The 13,818-nt window shown below is 36.1% G+C and overlaps 1 protein-coding gene across 4 annotated transcripts in view; it reads right to left on the bottom strand.

Annotated features, from left to right (window-relative positions):
• The window catches only part of HOMER1 (homer scaffold protein 1), a 136,087-nt gene that overhangs the window by 87,419 nt on the left and 34,850 nt on the right, over nucleotides 1-13,818 (bottom strand). The gene's annotated exons all lie outside the window — the stretch shown is intronic.

Below are 13,818 nucleotides of genomic sequence, written 5' to 3'. Positions count from 1 at the left end.
TCAAATTTTAAATTTAAAGAAAAGAAAGGATGGAAAAGGGAGAAAATGGAAAACAAGCAAGGCAAATCTGGGTCCTTGGCAACATGACTCTTTAGGTTAATAATAACGGGCTGGGTGTCACATATGCCTATGATCTGCTTCAGCTTTTGGAGAGCAGGTATGAAAGGGAGGTACCTTCCCTGTAGGTAACCTCCCTCTTCTCAGCTTTATTTCTGTAAACCTCCATAACAGCTTTTCTTATTAAAAGAATTTCTTCCAAAGAAATGGATCCTTTTTATGCCATTCCCTAAAAACTGAAGCAGAAAGCCATCATTTCTGGCTTAACTCACGTTATATACAGTGAGTATATTGGATTATTGGATTCATCCAATAAATAATTATTAACAATCTGGCAAGGCATTGCACCTGGGTGAAAAATTCTGAATTAGGACTAGATCTATTCATTCCCCTTTTCCCCACCTTCAATCCTTCATTTTTTCAATGAGGCTGATGCTATACTTGGGTTATCTTCCAGAAAGCCATGTAAACTTTGAGTTTTCTCTTCTTCACCTTTTAATTAAAGTTCTAGGTATAAGTGTGTAATTGGTCAGCCTGACTGTAGCTAGTTCCAATTCACAGGAAAACCCAATCACACAAAACTGTATTTATTAAGGCCTGTAAGGAAAGGAAGGAGGAACTCTAGTCTTTACTAACAACCCCTCTACCTCATTTGAAAGGGAATAAATTTCTAAATAGTTGAGGATGTTGCAATATGTTTTATAAAAAACTAAAATAGTTAAGACAATGATAGCACTTTTGCAAGTATTTTAACAAATCCTTATCAATGGAAATCCAATGTTTTCAATTATTCTAATACTTTCGACATTTTAATTCAATTATATTAATCTGCACAATTAATCCACACCATTTAATTCCCTTCTGAATAAAAATCTTTTAGAATTAACTAGCTGTTTCACAAATGTGCCTTCTGAATTTGAGTATCAACTAGGTAGGTACACTGCTTTTCGTCAATTCTCTTCTGAATAGGTGATTTGTGGTCAAAAGCCTATCAAAATCTAGATGAGAAAGCTTAGAAAAATAATTTCACTGCTGACACAGGGAAAAGAATTCCTAGAATAAGGAAGTTACCACATCTATCAAGGCATACTAATAAATGGTTCAGACTTCTCTTGGATATCTATTACCTGCCCAAAACAGAGAGAGAGATGGTCCCTGTCCCTGAAAAGTTCAATTTGATGAGGGAGGACAGATGTCAAAAAAAAAAAAAAAAATGCTTTTCAGCATGATATATTCTCTGAAAACAAGTGACCAAGAGCTCCTACCATGGAGAAACTGTGTAGGAGTTTGAAACACAGTATGCTATGGTGGGAAGAAGGCACAAGTACACTAGGGTGTGTAGTAAGTATGAGCACCTTTAAAGAATGAGGCTAAAGAGAGGCCAGTTCACAAGGGTCTCCTCCAGAAACTACTGAGAGATTGTATATAGAGAACAGCTCCGCATGTTAGAAAGATAAACTTGGCAGTACTAAAGAGGGTGGGTGGGAGGGAAACAAAATCGGACACAGGAAGGCTAGTCACACCCTTATGAAAGAAACTCAAGTATTAGAAATAAAGAGGAACGGAGGTTAGGGAGTGGGAATAAAAAACGTGAGGAGGGATTAAAGGTAAACTTAAAAAATAGAATCAGTAAGATTAAGGAATACATTGGCTGTAGGGCAGTGTTTCTCTAACAGGAGTGATTTGTTCACCATGGGGTATTTCACAAAATCTGGAGACATGTTTAGTTGGTATAACTGAAGGAGATTGCAATTGGCATCTAGTGGGTAGAAGCCAGGGATGTTGCTAAACATCTACAATGCACAGAGCAGTCCCCTACGAGAAAGAATTATCCAGACCAAAATGTTAATGATGTCACTAACCCATATGGGAACAGAAAGCAAAGTCTGGGATTGGGGGAGGATGAAATGGGAGAGGATGAACTCAGTTTTGATCAAGGTCAGATGCGTATAAGGGTGTGCATATAAAACTGTCAGCACAGCAACTTGAAAATATTAGTTTGGAGCATAATAATACAGAACACCAGCCAGAGTAAAAAGTTAAGGGAGCCATCAAGAGATCATATCACTAGTCTGTTTAAGATAGATTTCAACAACACTAAGCATGTGGATAAATTTCATTTTAAAGAAAAGCTGTAGAAGCAGCAATAAGAATGCTATACTTGAAACCTTCAAACTCTAATTTCCTAAGAGGATCTGTAAAGCATTTGAAACTTATTGTCCCAAGGGTCCAAGTGTTAAAGTTAATACTTTTTCAAATAAATTGCATGGCATTCATCAATAAAGGTTAGACACACTACTTCCTTCACGGCAGTTCACACAAATACTAACTGCATCAAATACCATTATTTCCCAAAGTATGTTCTACGGAACAGTCCTAGAAATGAATGCTCCATGTTTAAATAAGTTCTGCAAACACTGTATTGCCCCATTCTGAAATGCTTACAATATACGTTAATATATTAAGATCCTAAGTATTTTTAAAGATCCTAAGAAGTCCTGCAGTAAAGAAACCCACTTAAGCCTGAATAACCAGCATGTGGCAAAACTATCTGACCCTAGAATTCTTTTCCATGTAACACATTAACATCTCCCAGGACTTATATTTTATGACCACAATAGTCTGGAAATTCTGCCTTTTTTACTGACATTATTGTCACTAGAAAAAATATATATAAAAAAATCCAATACAAAAATTGAAGCCTTATTTAGTAATGACTAGTATTAATGTTTGTTAATGGCATTCAAAATAACTCTTCTGGGATCCCTGGGTGGCGCAGCGGTTTGGCGCCTGCCTTTGGCCCAGGGCGCGATCCTGGAGACCCGGGATCGAATCCCACATCGGGCTCCCGGTGCATGGAGCCTGCTTCTCCCTCTGCCTGTGTCTCTGCCTCTCTCTCTCTCTCTCTGTGACTATCATGAATAAATAAATAAAATCTTTAAAAAAAAAAAAATAACTCTTCTAAGAAAATAATCTAAAAATCAAATTTAAAAGCAAATAGATTTTGGCAAGAAATGCTTTAAACTACCTTAAAGAAACAAAACTAAACACGTACATACACCACACCCACACCTACACACTTTAATCCTAGAGAATCATCTACTTTGTCATTTCTTACATCAATAATCAGGACCATGAGTGATTCAAATGACCTATTATAAGAAAAGCTTACTGGAGTATTTTCCAGTTGGCTCATAAAATAATTCTAAGAAGCTGTTGTAAGAATAATTCTGAAGTTCTTCATCTTGGGCTAAAACTCAGTAAAAGTACTATATGCAGTAATCAACCCCAAAACTTAATATGGATGTGAATAATTGGAAGAAATAAAGTATAAGATGACCTGAGAAAAACACAGTAAAATCGGAATTTTTTTTTAAAAACAAGCAACCTCATTAAAGTTGACATAAAGAATTACTATATTTAACTTAGGCATCTGTAATAAGGAAGAAACAAGAATCATGAAAACGGAAGCAAAACAGTACAACTATTTGCTAAAGACATATAAGCTCTAGATGCAGGGGAAAAAAGAGGAAAAAGTTAACATTTGTCATCTACATAGATTTGATTTAGAAAAACTCAATGAGGACAGCCCGGGTGGCTCAGCGGTTTAGCACCGCCCTCAGTCCAGGGCCTGATCCTGCAGACGCAGTATCGAGTCCCATGTCGGGCTCCCTGCATGGAGCCTGCTTCTCCCTCTGCCTGTCTCTCTCATGAATAAATAAAATCTTTTAAAAAAGAAAAAGAAAAACTCAATGATAATGCTTTTTAAAAATTATTACTAAAGTCTGTATTTTTGCAAATATGCAATAAATTTATGTTCCAAGGAAGTGCAAAGGTATGGGTCCAATAGTAACAACTAAGCTCAAGAGAAGAAAAAGAAATACATTCTTTAGTGTTTTGTTTTGTTTTGTTTTGTTTTTTAAGGCTCCATACACAGCCTGGCGCCCAATGCAGGGCTTGAACTCATGACTGAGAGCAAGACCTGAGCTGAGATCAAGAGTTGGACACGTAGCCAATTAAGCCACCCAGGTGCCCCTTCTTAGTCTTCTTTTAATGTTTTGCTTACAAATGTTTTTCATTTTTTTAAAGATTTTTATTTATTTATTCATGAGAAACACACAGAGAGCGAGAGAAGCACAGACAGGCAGAGGGAGAAGCAGGCTCCATGCAGGGAGCCCGACGTGGGACTCGATCCCAGGTCTCCAGGATCACACCCCAGGCTGAAGGCAGCGCTAAACTGCTGAGCCACCTGGGCTGCCCACAAATGTTTTTCATATATTTAAGTACAATAAATACTGTAGCAAAGACATATGAAGAAGGTTGTGGTTTCAAATAATTCCCTGAGTTTCTAATTAATTTTTCAAAAAACAAGGAGCCAGGTAGAAACTTAGGAAACAAAGTAACACTTGTCACTGAAAGTTTAACACGGTTACATTGTTCCCTGACTACCCACCAACTATTCTTCCGCACTCTCTCCTAAAATATCCTGGATTTGTTCTAGTATTCTAACCCTCTTCTACCCAACTATGAACGTCACCAGGATAATCAAAGTAATCTCACTCTTCTTTGCAGAAGTCCGTTTAGGAATGGACCTCTGAAGCAATTCAGGTCAACCCGATAACCAGGGAATGTTTGCTGGTAGCTTCTGGGTACATGCACAAAGAGATCCACACACAAGAAGGGATGTACAGGGTGACACTGGACCTGAAGGAGTCATCTTACTATCAGGCAGCTAACCTGAGAACAAAGCTGACATTGTTTGCTAAGAATAGCAGATGTAAAGACAAAGAATCTGCTTCCTTGATTGTGTCATTGAATCAATGAATCAGCCTCCAGGCTTCCTATGGGATAAAACAAGTTTCCTAATTGTTTCAAGCAGTTTTCATTTTAAAAATTACACAAATTTAAAAAAAAATAAAAATAAAAATTACACAAATTATAATCAAAGACGTTTACATAAAATAAACCTTACAATAAAGGGCCCGCTAATAAAATGAAACTGAATGTCTTCCAGAACTCCTGGATATCTAGCTGTACGCTGGTCATTTATTAACTTTAAAACACAAGCCCACAGCACACACAATTTGATTTGGGGGGCCTCACCTAAAATTCTAGAGGTAATCAATAAAATTCGTAAGACTAACTGCATTGAGATAGGTGGGAGGAATTAATGTGAAAATGGCAAAAGTTCACTATCAATTGGCTTTGGGCTGTAAGATTTTAATATACAAAGCTTTTAATCAAGAAATAGCAGTATAACACAGATCAGAGATAGGTAATTACCAAGAGAAACAAAAGTTTGAGGTTTTAAAAGTAGCTGTCTCTAGTGATGGGGCCTGATGAAGATAAAATGAGATAGGGAAACAGTACTTGTCTAAATAAACCTATAAGTATTACTTAATTTTTAACCTTGCACAGGTACTAAAAAGACTTTCTTAAGTGGCATTGTGGAGGAAAAACGGCATACACATCAAAATTAACACCGAGAAAAGAATGTTTCAGGGGCCACTGTGAAGACTGCCAAAGAACCAAAGAGTGACAAATTTTAAGAGCTTCAACTCAATTGACTATATAGTACATGATATGAACGTATTCCTATTATTCATAAAAAGGAATAAAAAGAAAGTAGGAGAGAAGCAGAAATCCAAACATGCCTAACCGCAGGACTCAAGTGCTATAGGTACATCTACTTCCTGGTGAAAATACTCTCCTTCATTAGAAGTAAATACACGGAAAGTAAGATAAAGAACATTCCGTCAGCTTACTTTTTGGAATTTGAGAAGCTAGATAATACGTGTTAAGGCCTAAAGGACATGGGAAAGGATAAGAATAGACACCAATGATCACTGAACTTCAGATGTAATGAGTGAAGAACTTAGTTTCAGTGCCAGTGGGGGTGGCACGAAATGTCTTCAGAAAAGTCAGAACCCAAACACCCGAATTTCCTCAATAGAATTATCCAGTACAAGTAATAATATAAATTGTAATTCCTGGGGATCCCTGGGTGGCTCAGCAGTTTAGTGCCTGCCTTCGTTCAGCCCAGGGCATGGTCCTGGAGTCCTGGGATCGAGTCCCACATCGGGCTCCCTGCATGGAGCCTGCTTTTCCCTCTGCCTGTGTCTCTGCCTCTCTTTCTGTGTCTCTCATGAATAAATAAACGAATAAAATCTTTTTTAAAAATTGTAATTCCTCAAAAAAAATAAAAATAAAAATAAAAATAAAAATAAAAATTGTAATTCCTCTGGATTATCTGAGAACTGGTTTAATTCCACCTCCTTACACACCCATATAAGAAAAACCTTACTGACTAAAATAGCTGTTTTGATGCTGCTCAAAGATAACTGCGTATTATCAACTATGTATTTCTATTGCCATGTTATGTGTTTAACAGCTGATTGTGTAGATGTTGAGAATGTTATCTTTTAAACAATACGTGCTTACTTTGAGAGAAGCAAAGATTATTCTACTAATAGCCACCCAACACATAGTTGCACTACAACAACTCCATCTAGTGATGAACCAGAAACATAGCAGGCATATGTTTTTTAGAACTTCAATAGTAAGAACTGAAAATATACACTAGGGAAATCTAAAGCGAATAGCCTCTTATTAAGAATTTAATTCTGGTTAAAACAGGTGGTGCATTCCTAAAAATCTAAAATAATTTTCTAGTAGACATCCAATTCCTAAAAACTTTTCAAATGCATTAAATGTTAGAAGACCACTTGAATTCTAACACCAATATTTCAAGGAACAGTATTACTCTTTGGTACTTTTCTCCTGTATACCTACTACAAACTAATCAAGTGGATACTCAATTCATACAATATCTGAAATGGATATTTTAAAAAATAAATTCAAAAAAAATAAAAAAATAAAATAAAATAAAATAAAATAAAATAAAATAAAATAAAATAAAATAAAAAATAAATTCAGGACTGAAGAGAAAGATTTGAAGGTACTGTGGCAAAATGTTAATGTCTGCTATATTTGAATAGTGGTTGCATAAATATTACATTATTCCATGTATTATTGTGAATAGTATTTTAAATTGCTCAAAGCAAACCATTAAACCACACATTTCTCTAGAATTTTTACTGATGCTGTGAAATTTGAATCATCAGCCATGTTTTATACATATGTATATCATTTATTTTAACTGCTATGCAGTAGTTTATGCTATCACTAGAGCTGCACTGTCCAATATGGTAGCTACTAGTCACATGACTACCGATTATCTGAAATACGGCTAATGCAATTGAGAAAGTGAATCAGCTTAGATTTTTGATACCCAAGTCAGTTATTTAAATACATTTAAGCATGTATGGAACAACTTGGTTACATGAATCTACTATTTCAACTGTACTTTTGATGAAATTTAAATTCAGATCAAGTATTTCTGATAAACTTTAGCATCGAAATGGAGATATGCTCTCACTGCAAAATATATAAGGGATTTCAAAGACTTAGTATGAAAAAAGAATGTAAAATAGTCCAATGATTTTTATATTAATCATGTTTAAAAGATAAATATTTTGGTATAATGTGCCAAAATGTATTAAAATTGATATTACCTTTTTAAAACTTTAAATTTATTTATGTATTTATTTTTAAAGATTTAATTTATTTATTTGAGAGAAAGCAATGGAGAGAGCATGGGGGTAGAGTCCAGAAGAGGAGGCAGGCTCCCCACTGAGCATAGAGACAATATGCAGGGCTCCATCCCAGGATCCTGGGATCATGAACTGAGCTGAAGGCAGACGCTTAACCAACTAAGCCACCCAGGCACTCCAGGAGTAAATTTTAAATTGCACATGATGTTCACATTGTATTTCAACTGGAAAATATTGGACTATTTTATGTAGCTATTTCCTTACTGATAGACATACATAGGTTCTAATTTTCATACTATTACAAAGAATGCCCCTGTGTGTTTACTTGTTCACACATGCAAGAAGATACACTAGAAGAATTCCTGGTCATAGAGTATGCGCCATAGCATATTTCCAAATTGTTCTTCACAGCACATGACCAATTTATATTCTAATAGTCTTAGATTATTTCCTCCCAACACTTGATAATGTCCAAGTGACAGCTTTAATTTCTGCCAACTTGATGGGCATGAAATGGTATTTCATTGTTGCTTTCATTTGCATAACCCTGATTACTAGTGAGGCTGAGGAACGCTTCATATATTTCTGGCCCATTTGAGCCCAGTAGATTTCTACACTTATTTCTGAGCTTGTTTAAAACCTAATTTTAGCTTCAGAGAGTGAAGAGACCAGAATCCAAAATTCAGCACTCAAACCATATGCAAAGAGAAATCTCATAATTCTAACCACATATGCACACTTAATTAAGGTCAACACCCACTAAAGTACAGAAAAGCAGAGTTGCTTATTTTTCTAAATGTGATGACATTTAATGTTTGAAAATCAATAGAGTATAGAAACGGCATATATATTCTGCTCTTTTTCAAAGGTAAATTACAGTTCCTTGGTATTAAATTTAGTTTTAATTTTTATATGCCAAATTGTTTCTCACCTTCCTTAAAATTTTTCCTTTGTGGAGGGGTGAACAGAGGAGTAGTAAATGCTTTTTAGTCAAACTTTTAACTTAGAGTCTTTTAAAATTTTCCTGGCTTAGCATCAAAAAATATTTTTTAAACAAAATATTTAATGTCAGGCAGCCCGGGTGGCTCAGCAGTTTAGCGCTGCCTTCAGCCCAGGGTGTGATCCTGGAGACCTGGGATAGAGACCCACATCAGTCTCCCTGCATGGAGCCTGCTTCTCCCTCTGCCTGTGTCTTTGCCTCTCTTTCTCTCTGTGTCTCTTATGAATAAATAAATAAAATCTTAAAAAAAAATTTAATGTTAAACTACAAGTCAAAAGTAACAACAAGGTTTTATTGTTAAATAGGTTAAACTCCTGGGTGTTTTTCAAATAGTAAACACCATCACCCCATCCCCACTCTGTTTCTCTATGCAATTTCCATTCCAACATTCCTCAGACTTGAAAGAATCACTCCCATCAAATGGAGTTTTCTCCAGTCACAGCTAATAATTCCACCTGGCTAATTCCTTTCTGAGTGGTCCTCACTTAGGTTAGCTAGAATAGTATCTGGATTTTATATATGGAAGCCACATACTCTTAGTCTCTCAGGACTATTCAACTTTCATACACTAATTTGTTCTACTGAAAAAGAGCTGTATTAAATATAGCTAAATGTGATTCGCATTTCCCACTTTTGTCAGATTTTCAGGTACCAAAAATTATAGACAAAACTTCTGTCAGATGCTATGTCTCAATTGGGGGTTTTGCAAATACAATCCCCATAATGATGTAGGTTTTTTTGTTCAAATGCATTAGATCTATTTCAAAACAGCCATGTTAATAATTCAGTCATTATGGCATTATAGAAGTCCAAACAAGTACATTTTCAGAGTGTGAATAAATTTAGTATTTTTCACTGATGAAAAACCTGATATAGGAATATAATAAGCTAAGTTTGGAGTCTTACCTCCTACTTATAGCCTTTCTGAAGCGAATTTTGGTAGAGCTAAAGGGCAGACTGACGTTCAGGGTATTTGGTAGAGGTAATCACTGTAGATAGAAAAGCACCTAACAAGATACAGTACTCTACAGCTTATAGCAGTGTTTTTTTAAACACTGCATCACAACCCAGAGGATCATGATCAACTAAAGGTTAACAGTGGACATTTTAAAAAAGAACAAGGATGTAAAGTATCAGAGTGCATCTCACTTGGATACAGTAGAAGCATTATTCATAAAACTTTTGGCTACTTATTTACCAATGCTGGTTGCAACGTAAGATGCCTTTTGTTTTTTACTGTGGATCATAGTCAAACAGTTTATAAACCTGGGCATACAAAATGCTTTTGTTTAAAGTTTGTGAAAACTCTGAGAAGCTGGCACACAATACCCATTTCATAGTACAAAAACATGTCCTAAGTGACTCACCCCAAGTAACACAATCAGCAAATTATACGAATAAGCATTTTTTAAATGCAAATGGAAATAAAATTCAACCTCACTAGAAATCAAAGAACTGCAAATTAAAACCATGAGTTATTTTTTCACCTGTCAAAACAGGAATTTTTTTTTTTTTAATGAAAGATTTCAATGTTAGTGAGAGTTTAAGAAAACTTGACACTTTCAGAAACAGCTGGTGGGAGTATAAATTAGTAAACCCTTTCTGAAAAACACTTTGACAATGCATATCAAAAGCCTTTAAATTTTTGTGCATATCCTTTGACATAGCAATTCCATTCTAGGAATTTACCTTAAGGAAATAATCATGGGTATACGCAGAGATTTAGCTAAAGGGCTGTATTACCACATAGTCTGATTACCAAAGGTTATAAATTAAAATGTTCAATAATGTAAGACCAAATAAATTAAGGTGCAGCCAATATAATAAAATTCGATGTAGCCATTAAAAACAAAGTAATTGACTATTCAGTGACATGTCTAATATAGTCAAGGAAAATAGTTTATAAAATAGTGAATCCAGTATAATTTAATTTTTGTTTAAGAGTATCCAGGAAAGGGTGCCTGGGTGGCTCAGTTGGTTAAGCATCTGCCTTCAGCTCCAGTCATGGTCTCAGGGTCCTGGGATGGAGTCCTGCATTGGCTCCCTGCTCAGTAGGGAATCAGCTTCTCCCTATCCCTCTGCTGCTGCCTCTGCTTGTGCTCCCTCATTCTCTGTCAAATAAATAAATGAAATCTTTAAAAAAAAAAAAAAAAAAAAAGGAATATAAAAGGAAAAAAAACCCACAGAGGATATACTTATATTCAGCCTTCATCCTGCTTGTCCTCCTCTCAACACAGAAACCAGTTATCCTTCTAAAAACCTAAGCTAGTGTTAAAATACTCTGGGGGGTAAAAAGGGTGGGAGGGGTGAGGGTATATTAACTAAAGCAAAATGGAGATGGCTACTGAAGCAGGTGGGATGATGATTCAGGAAAGTTTTATTTTCATAATATTTTAAAATAATAAAACCTAAATCAGGTGAGTCATTCCTCAAAACCCTCCAATGGTTTCCCATTTCACTCATGGTAAAAACCAAAGTCCTTAAAATGGTCTAAAGGCCTTCTACCAATGTTTCTCAACCCTGGCTGCGTTAGAAACACCCAGCCTCCAAGGTGATTCTCCTGTGTAGCCAGGAGGAAGAACCACTACAGGATGTGGCCCCTGCCTCTCCAACCTCATTTGCCACTTGTCTTTTATTCCAGCCACACTGGCCTTCCTGGGGTTTCTCAAACATGTCCACCACTGCCTACCACAGGGCCTTTGCCTGAAGGAAGTGATCTTTCCCTCCAAATCTGTCTAGTATTTTTCTTTGCCTCTTCCAGCTGTTTGCTCAAACATTATGTTCTCAGTGAGGCCATTCTGATTCCTCTATGAAAAACTGCAGCTCCTTTCCCTATTCCCCCGACCCCTTCTTTTGACTTCCCCCCCTGACATATCACCATGTGACATCCAATGTGTTTTCTTATTTACTGTCCCTCTCCTGCGGCAAGAATGTTATCTCCTCAAGGGCAAGAATTATGTCTTTTTAGATTATTGCTATGTCCCCAGCAACCCAAATACCTGGCACACATTAGGCACCTAAGAATGAATGAATGAGTGAATGAATGAAAGAATGTATACTAAAACACACAGAGTTCTTGATTATGGGATTTATAAGCAACTTTTTAATCTTAATTTTTCAATATGTGAACATGCACTGTACTTGTAATAAGAAAAAAAGTTTAAGCAAACAATTGTAATGCAATGAATGTATCTGCTTGCTTTAAAAAATGTAAGTAGTAGAATATTATCTTGGTGATTACACAGATAAATACATATGTAAACATTCAATGAACTGTATGTTTGCACCCTTTACTAAATATAGGCCTTAAGTTAAAAAAAAAAAAAAAAACGTAAATGACAGTTAAAAATATAGCCCTATTGATAACGGATTCATCCAGCAAATAATAGATTTGGGAATACTCTTGCCCATAGAATACTTCCTACAAATCAGCCACAAATCCCCACTGATGCAAGTTTCTCCATCAACTAGGTCTGCTCAAAATTCTCTTATGATGTGTAATGATATCTAGAATTATCTTACACAACAAATAACAAATAATATAACTTCCTGTGTCACTCTGAACCAGCAAGCTTGTCCTACAAAATCACGTAAGATACCAATTCTAAGAAAGCCACTCATCTCAAACTGGAAAAGTTTCCTAACTGGTTCTCCCAGCCAACATAGAAGAGAATATCATGATCAATTAACTAAATACAAATAGTAGCTGAACCAATGGACAAACAGAAAAACTACCAATTCTACTGAAGCCTTCATGTCTGGCAGACATTTCACAATTTTTAAGTGGATGATACCAGGAATCTAATTAAGGTTGCCTCGTGCAACTATTTGGAACCAGTTCTCAGTTATTCCATAAAAGCCATACTCTAGAGTGAGCAAAGTAGAATACCTAGTGTTAAATCTCTCCCAGTCAGAAAGAGCCTCTCACCATGTGAGAAAGAGCTCCGGAGTCTCAACTGAATGCTCTTTTGAGACATTTGAGAAAAACAAGTAGCCTTATTTCTCAAGAAAAGGGAGAGAAGTGGTATTAACAAGAGTACTACAAACAGCAACGTGAGCACAGCAAGTCTCCCCACAACATTTTACATCATGGTAATAAAAATCACATCAGAAATAAATATGGTTAGACTATGGAAAAGAATGAAAAGTTCACATGAATTTATAAGCTAAGTCATACCACAAAAGAGATACCTTCCTATCCTTAGTATCCTAAATGATACTCTTTTCTACTATTAAGGTACTTTGGCAGAAATATCAAAAGTATTTGCTTAAGGAACCTGTTAACTATTCTAAATTCTATAAGATTAAACCCCATTAGTAACACAGCCAGAAGGCAAATTTCTTCTCATCTTAAAAGCCTACACTGAATTAAGATTTAAAGTCCTTCCTTGGGCAGCCAGGGTGGGTCAGCGGTTTAGTGCTGCCTTCAGCCAAGGGTGTGATCCTCGAGTCCCGGGATCGAGTCCCACGTCAGCCTTCCTGTGTGGAGCCTGCTTCTCCCTCTGCCTGTGTCTCTGCCTCTCTCTGTGTCTCTATGAATAAATAAAATGTTAAAAAAATAAATAAATAAAGTCCTTCCTTGAGGGGCACCTGAGTGGCTCAGTCAGATAAGTGGCCAACACTTGGCTTCAGCTCAGGCCATGATCTCACGGTTGTAGGATCTCTGCGCTCAGTATGCAGTCTGGTTTGGATTCTCTCTCCCTCTCCCTCCAGCGTCCAGCTCCTGAGTGCTCTCTTTCTCTCAAATAAATAAATAAAACTTAAAAAAAAAAAAAAGTAGTTCTTCCTTAGATCTCTTAACAGATTGATAAAAGAAACTCCCATTGAATCCTGATGTTACTCAGTATCTCCTATGACCATGCAAGGGAAAAATTCATCTATGGCTGTTATATCCAAGTAAGACTACAATGCAACACACTTCTCGGCTCATTTGCCAAGAAACTCAGCCATGTTCTGTTTTTTACTCAGTAATGATATCATCTATCTATTCATCTGCTTCTTTTCAACACTATTTTCAACTGTCCTGCTTTACCATTTTCTTGATTTTTTGATAATAAGTGGAAATTCTCTGTATAAATCGAAAGCTTACAGATTTAATATCATAAAAACTGAGTAGCTTAAAAACTAGCTTTTGAATTTTAAAAAGTC

This window comes from Canis lupus, chromosome 2, assembly GCF_048164855.1.
Source record: "Canis lupus baileyi chromosome 2, mCanLup2.hap1, whole genome shotgun sequence".
Taxonomy (NCBI): Eukaryota; Metazoa; Chordata; class Mammalia; order Carnivora; family Canidae; genus Canis; species Canis lupus.
This window is presented reverse-complemented; position numbering and strand designations above follow the sequence as displayed.